This window comes from Adiantum capillus-veneris, chromosome 12 (assembly GCF_014529385.1).
Source record: "Adiantum capillus-veneris isolate H3 chromosome 12, ASM1452938v2, whole genome shotgun sequence".
In the NCBI taxonomy this organism is placed as follows: Eukaryota; Viridiplantae; Streptophyta; class Polypodiopsida; order Polypodiales; family Pteridaceae; genus Adiantum; species Adiantum capillus-veneris.
The window spans coordinates 113478136-113486144 of NC_140942.1; positions in this window are offsets into that span (position 1 = coordinate 113478136).

The window sequence follows — 8009 nt, forward strand, 5'->3', positions numbered from 1 at the left end:
AAAAGATGCGGCCGACCATGCCACGAAACAAAGATGGAGATTACGAAGGAGTAGCACTGATAGCTGAAGAAGCTCAGGCTCTCATTGAAGATCACCCAAAGTGGAGGCAGAAGTGGCTGGACAAGCGGCCACAGGATCTAACCAACTACCACAACGCTCCTCAGCACATTCAGATAGATCCTACTTTCTGCCGAGTCCCTAGAAGACGCACGTGGAAGGATTTTTCCACATAAAAAGGCTCAAGGCAGCAAAAGCTGAACTACCCAGTACTGACAACGCAGGATCCTCCTACAGTAGCATATGTAGTCAACACACTGAATTCGACAATCACCTTGCTGCGGGATGTCCCTGATGTGGCCTGTTAGATGCTAGTAAAGATAGCTTGGATGATCGTCACCTGCATCCAGGTGTTCAAAGACACTGAAGGTGACGATCACCCGTGGAATCTATTCTTGTAAGGGCATAGAGGGATCTGCTGGAATCTCCAAGATTCGCCGCCATGACCTATACTTATGGCAATGTACTCAAGGCTAATGTACCTACCTTCACACTACTTGCAGACTTTTGAAGAGGCCTTCATCACAGGTTTCTTCGAAATCGACTCAAGGATCTTCCACCCTATGGCGAAGGAACTCAAGGCACGGTACGTAGCATACCAGCACACTTTAAGGGAAAATCCTTTTAGACAACATCAAGAAGCCCTGGAAGCTGTTCTCCAAACATGGAGCTTTTCGACAGCACTTGCTTCCTTGGAGCCCCACCAGCGACCGAAGCTCTGAACATGCACAAGGGCGTGCAAGGATAAGGAAGGGGAGAGTGTTTGGCGGACGAAGCGACAAAGCTGCGGTTTCCTGAGAAAGAGTCACATTTTTCAGGGAATCTACATTTTTGCGGAAATCTCATCCTTTGTAAAAGAGCTTCTCTGAGCTGAGAACTTGTAAAAGAATTTATGATTATTTTACTGGGAGCAATTGTATAATAGAGAGCCAATTAGAAGTTTAGGAGCTTTTTGGCCGGACAAGCCATTTGTAAAGACCTAAACTATAAAGGTCAATTTTGTAAGTTTGAACATTATCTTTTTCATGAGAAACTGAGAAGACATCGTACATTATGAGAGCTTCTTCTTGCTCCAACTTGTAATCTTCGCTACTGAGGCTACGGTAATCCAAATTCAGATTCGTTTATTACATTGTGTTCCTCTTACTTTGCTCTTCCATTCAAGTGTAATCATTCAAGATTGGGTGTAGGTTCTTGACTACAAGTTTGAGATCTTAAATCACTGTTTTGAGTGCTTATATGCATATTTTATGTTGTTTTGACCCTAGGAGAGGCCTTCGGGACCCTAAAACGACCCATTAGGATCACTCGTTTGATGTTTTTGCTGACTTTGAGACGAACGATCGCGATCGTTGTACCTCTCCAGAATGCTGTGACAGTGATAGGATATGATCCTGATAGTCCCGTGTAGCGTCCCTTCAAGTTTTGTGCGAATCTGACATGATTTGCATGGTAAATGAGCGTGATGAGTGTAGAGCTGTGTAGAAGGACATAGGCAGATTACTTGGCTTTAGTGTGTTCGATTTTCTTGTAGAGTTAGAAGCTGTATCTCTTCGATTTCACTTCATTAGGACTGACACCCTAGTGAGTTTCCATGCCTCATCTTGGTCGCTTCCCTTGTATTGATATTTTATGTTAATGCGTGAGAGCTATGCTATGGACGTCCGTCGCGGCGACCCGCAAACACACTCTTTATTCTTGAATCATTAAACTGTCCTCCAATTGGATCGCGTTGGTGGTGATTGCTTCCCAAGTGATGATACCTCTAATGACTAGGCCATTGTAGATATCCTCATGCCGTAGTCCCCTAATGAATATATCAAGTATTTGTTATTATTGAAGCACTCATTTGGATTACAATGAGAATTCAAATGCTTCAAGTGACTAATAAAGTCTCTCACGGACTCCCCTTCCTCGCGTTGGGATTTCTGGAGATGAGATGCTACACCTCAAAGTATTCCCTCTTGTATGTACTCTTTCAAGAACAGTCTCCTAAGAGTAAGGTAAATTGTTTTTTCTTCCACCCTTAGGGTTTCTATACCAATCCCCAGCCTTCCCACTTAAGGTCAAGCTTAAAGCATTTGAATTGCATATTTGTTCAAATACTTTGATATGATTTCTCACATCCTCGTCTCCACTAAAATTTTACGGGAGCTTGGCTATTTGTACTGTCTTACTTCTAGGATCTCTGTCAGGTTGTTATGCATATTTTTAGCAACGGATCGACCAGTAGCTTGAGCAAATTTTTCCAAGTCACCTAAGTGAGCAGGTATAGTGAGGATAAGCCATCTTGGGACTGCATGTGGAATGGGGGCTGGCATTGTGCTTGGGGTATATGCCGCCCTTGGGTTCCAAGTTTGGTACAGTGTTGTGCCATGTGGTGGCCCAAAGTTCATATGTGTGGCCCTAGGCATAGCAGACGTGGGATGTGACATGCTAATGCTACCCGGTATGGTCCCATTGAAATAAGAGCTTGGATGTTGTGGTTGTGGAGCATAAATTGTTGAAACAATGGGAGGGGTAGGATCTATATGAGTACGAGGACCTATAGACGTATATGATTGATACACACTTGTAGGTACTATTGCAGGCATTGAGCCACCATGTAGCAATTCTTTACTAACAAATGAGGTTGATGGCGTGTTTTTGGTCATGCCCATCATTGGGGTAGGCATGGTAGCCGTGGTGTCATCAAGAGAAAGATGAGCTAAACTTGGAAAGGTAAAGCTGTCACTTGTTGGCTCAAATTGTACTGAGACCCCTGGCGAAACAACATATGGAGGATCCATCGGGCTTACTGAGGGAGTCTCCTTTTGTGATAAGGTTGGTTGCTTAGCCTTTCCTGTATCCAAGAATATCAGGAGACCTGTTGAAGGCATGTGTATCCCCTTGTTCTTCCTCTCCATCTCAATAACCCTATGGATGACATTCTTTGTTGTTGATCCTCTACACTAGTAGCACCCATTGCGGATTGTAGGATATCTAACCAACCCACATGATAGGAATGACCTGTGTATAGGTCGGTTAAAATTTTTGTTTGTAGTTTATACTCCCAGTTTTCATTGACGGCGATGCCATGCTCAACCACCTTGCCGCCACCGATGCCTCGATCACTCTCTCTCTCTCTCTCTCTCTCTCTTTGTCTCTTTGTCTCTCTCTCTCTCTCTCTCTCTCTCTCTCTCTCAAGCGCGCGCACGCACGCACACACACACACACACACACACACACACACACACACACACACACACACACACACACACACACACACACACACACACACACACACACACACACACGTGAGCACACGGAGGAGAAGGAGATAGAGATGGAGCAAGAGCACCTTCTACCTTGCACCTCCAAGAATGAGGATTTTTAGGTCAAAGAGACCTTTTAGAAGAGTTTGACCCATTCACACATGGGCACCCACAGTGGACGGTCGTTGCAAAACTACTGTAAAAATAAAATAAGTGGTGCACCTCTCTCATGAGTGATCACCTACACACCTATTGGACCAACAAACCCGATCCATGACTCAATCAAATACAGAATAAGACGTTCGTTGAAGGTGATAGGGTGTTCGTGAGGGTTAACATAGGCCATGATGGCCCATTCTTACTTTTGATCCATCAACAAAATATCTAGTTTGACACTCAACACTTCTTTCTTTGTAAATATTAAGAGTTGTCTTGACATATCATGTTTGTAAAAACCATTAGTGCAGGGTCCGTAGGCGAGGTTGGAGGCAACTAGTTAATGCCTCCTCACTACCCAAGATAGGCTAGGTGACCCAAGAGTAAAAAATCCAAGGGAGAGTTTTGATAAAAGATGAGCAACTCCATAAGGAGTTAGAGAAACTATTCAAAGTGGATTAGCTTTAGACATATATTTTTTTAAAATGCTCATTCGAGCTAGATTTGAATTTACTCAAAATAATACATGCAAACACTCGCATATCCTTTGCACAAGGGTTTCCAGCTTATACAAAAAAGACCGTTCAATGGGCACAAAGACCCTCAAGGGATTTGAGACCATTGTCCAAACACGAACTCTTACAATATATTACAAATTTTGAGATACCCGTTATTGATCCCTCCTACTCTTTCTAGCGAAGCTTGCATTGCTCCTTTCTTCTACTAAGGATAAGCTGCCAGCAAGTTTTCGGAACGTGTTCTTTGTCCAAAGGATCACACTTCTTCTGAAAGAGTAGCACATTTTTGGAATGTTAAACTGTTCTTAAAGCCATCACTCTTACTATACAAATGTCACTCAGGAGATCCTCATTATCGATGCATCTAGAGCCCATAGATAAGTCATGTCTAAAGAAGGGAGTGACCAATTGGGAGTACACCCATCTATAGACTGAGCCCGTGAAGCCTTTGATTGTCGGACATTCTCATAACAGGTGCAAGACTGTCTCATTCAGATGTTTACATTTGATGGAGGTGTCTTTTCCTAAACCTCTCGCTTTGGCTTTTTCGCAAGTAGGCAAGACTCCAAAAAGCACCTTCCAAAGGAAAACTTTGTTCTGCTCATCACATTTGGCCTTCCAAATGTTTCCTTCTACTTGACTCCATTTGTATGAAGTCCACTTTTTGGCCCAGATTTTGTTGAGGTATTCGATCTAGTCTTTTGAGTTGCACATCTTCTCATAAATAGCTTTACTATTCTCTTGTGAATGGAAAATCGATTCCCCATGATATGTGTGGTTTTCATATCACGACAGCATTAGCCGTTGGTTATGCAAACGATAAAATGGCTAAGGTATGTGGTAGTGCATGTTCAAATCATGTGTGCCATCTTTTAGAGGGTGAGAGAGATGGAATTTAATGTAGGTGCTTGAACGTGTATAGCGCATATATATATATATATATATATACATACATAATATATATGTTTTACATATAGTTCTCTCCCTCCCCCCCCCCCCCCCCCCCAAAAAAAAAAAAAACACACACACACACACACACCAAAAATAAAAATAAAAAAATCATACCTTCTTAGTTTTTGCATCATTTTAATATGAGTTCTTGAAGGGGGAAGCTCTCCTAGTTCTTCAAACACACCATGCTTGTAGTTCTTCAAACACACCATGCTTGAGATGCTGGCAAAGAGGTGATCGAGCAAGGTGAAGCAAGTAAAGCAAGGCTTCTATGCATGCAAGGCATCATGTAGAGTGCTATTCAAATTTCAAGGTGTGAAAAAAATGGGAAAAGAGCTCGCACACATTTAACTAGTTAAGGGTTTTAACAAGTTTATCACTATTTTTCGATCTTTTTTCTTGACAAGCACGTATGTGTATGCTCAACATGTAAGACTCATCGGCTTTCATGTTTGTGTGTTTCGAATATTTGACCAACCTAATCACGCAAGGAGCAGCTTATACCCACTCAACCAAGGAAGGGAGAAAGGAGAGTTGACGTCCTTGAGTTGGGCAAAAAGAGTAAATTTGGGCCAAAATTGCCTTTTGATTACAAAGACACTTCCAAAATATTCATTCCAATGTGAATTTTACTAGTAAATTAGGACATAGAATTTTTCATAAATGGGCCATAACTTTCAATATATAGGCTTTTCATCTTATAGAAGCATAAAAGCAAAACCGCTAGTGCTAATTATATAGCACTTTAGAGGTCACTAAGCTAAATTTTAGGATGATTTAATGCCAATTTCATGAAAGTTGACCAAAAACACGTTTTTTTGGCTCAGATTACCAAGAGAAGGACGGGTTGTGGAAATACTTGCATATGCATGTGCATGGAGAGTCCAGGCTATGTCGTCGAAGCTCTCTTGTTTTGAGGAGGAAGGTCGTGGGCTGAGCTTCATGAAATGGGGTAGGAGAAGGGCCAAACATGATCTCCCCAACAAGAGCAACAGTTTTCCCTTCTTCAGTGCAAGCAGAAATGGCTTATGCAAGCCATCGCAAGTATATTTCTCTCCCCCTGTCTCATTTAAGCGTTTGCAATGCCATGCCTTTTTCTTTTGCTCACATTTTTGGAGCATTTTGGCACCTGGCCAAAATCCTTGCTTGAAGTGCACTCCCACTTGGCTTCTTGGCATTAGAAGTTCAACAAGATTACAAAGAGAAAAGCTGAGAAAAAATCAGCTTTTGTAGAGTGCGAATATGGAGGAGTAAAGAGCATTAAGGTCATAAGCCTTAACTAAGGCGGGTTTCAATAAAGTCGACAAACACAAGGGGCGCGATCCTTGTAGAGCTACTTAAGCCTTGACAAGTTTTAGCAAACACCATTGAAAGTGGGATTGAGTAAGGTTATGTGCGCACCGACGCGGGGGAGGGGAGGGGAGGGTGTTCACTATAATAAAAAAATTGCATATCGCATGGGTTCAATAGTATGAATTATTTTATTCGATATTTTCTCAAGCTTTCACATATGAAAAGGTGTTTAAATAACACTCTTGAAAGATAAATTATAGATTGAATAGAAAAAGAGTCTTTTTTATTGTGAAAAAATCCCAGCTAACGGGTTTTATAAATAGCAATTGAATGCACATAATATATATGTTTTACATATAGTTCTCCCCCCCCCCCCCCCCCCCCCCCCCCCCAAAAACCAAAAATAAAATAAAAAAAATAATACCTTCTTAGTTTTTGCATCATTTTAATATGAGTTCTTGAAGGGGGAATCTCTCCTAGTTCTTCAAACGCACCATGCTTGAGATGCTGGCAAAGAAGTGATCGAGCAAGGTTAAGCAAGGCTTCCATGCATGCAAGGCATCATGTAGAGCGCTATTCAAATTTCAAGGTGTGAAAAAAACGAGAAAAGAGCTCGCACGTGTTTAACTAGTTAAGGGTTTTAACAAGTCTATCACTATTTTCCGATCATTTTTCTTGACAAGCACGTATATGTATGCTCAACATGTAAGACTCATCGGCTTTCATGTTTGTATTTTCCGAATATTTGACCAACCTAATCACGCAAGGAGCAGCTTATACCTACTCAACCAAGGTAATTCTTTCAAGATGGTAAAGGGAGAAAGGAGAGCTGAAGTCCTTGAGTTGGGCAAAAAGAGTAAATTTGGGTCAAACTTGTCTTATGATGACAAAGAAGCTTCCAAAATATTCATCCCAATGTGAATTTTACTAGTAAATTAGGACAGAATTTTTCATAAATGGGCCATAACTTCCAATACATAGGCTTTTCATCGGATAGAAGCGTAAAAACAAAACCTCTAGTGCTAACTATATAGCACTTTAGAGGTCACGAAGCTAAATTTAAGGATGATTTAATGCCAATTTCATGAAAATTGACCAAAAACACGTTTTTTTTGGCTCAAATTAGATTTAACAATGTAATTCAAACTCAACTCTAAAGGTGGAATTAGTAACCCCAAAAAATTCTAAGTATTTTTTTCAAAGCTAGCTTTCAAATCATAAACTAGCTTTGTGGATATAGAGCACTTTAGAACCTCCTTGGCATCTCAACCAATCTAGTTTAAGAGGATCTCCAATTCAATCATTTAGATCAGTTTTGCTACGAGCAAATAGTTTCACATATGAGTAGTAGATTAGTAATTATCAAGTAAACTACTTGACTTGGTGCAAGTTTAGATTAGGAAAACGTGATGTTCTTACCAAGAGTTGTTTCATTGATGTTTTCAAGGACAAAAATTCGCCTTTAAAGGGGAAAGACTATCAAAACAAGGGTAGTACCAAGGCGGACCAAAGCTTATGTGCAAGGCCGGCTAGGCATGCAATTAAGGGGTCTTTCAAAGATAGAGCCTAGGACTAGCTATAAAAAAGGTGGTTGGGTGAAGAAGAGCATGCATTAGTTCCCTTGTCCTCTCATCATCGTTGACCAATTGGAGCTCACAAAAACCAACAACCATATCAATAGGGCTTCAGGTATAGAGAGAACACATTTAAACCTAGAAATGAAAAAGTATCACAAAGTAATAACAGGGACAAAGGATTTTTTGAGGGCCCAAATAAACTC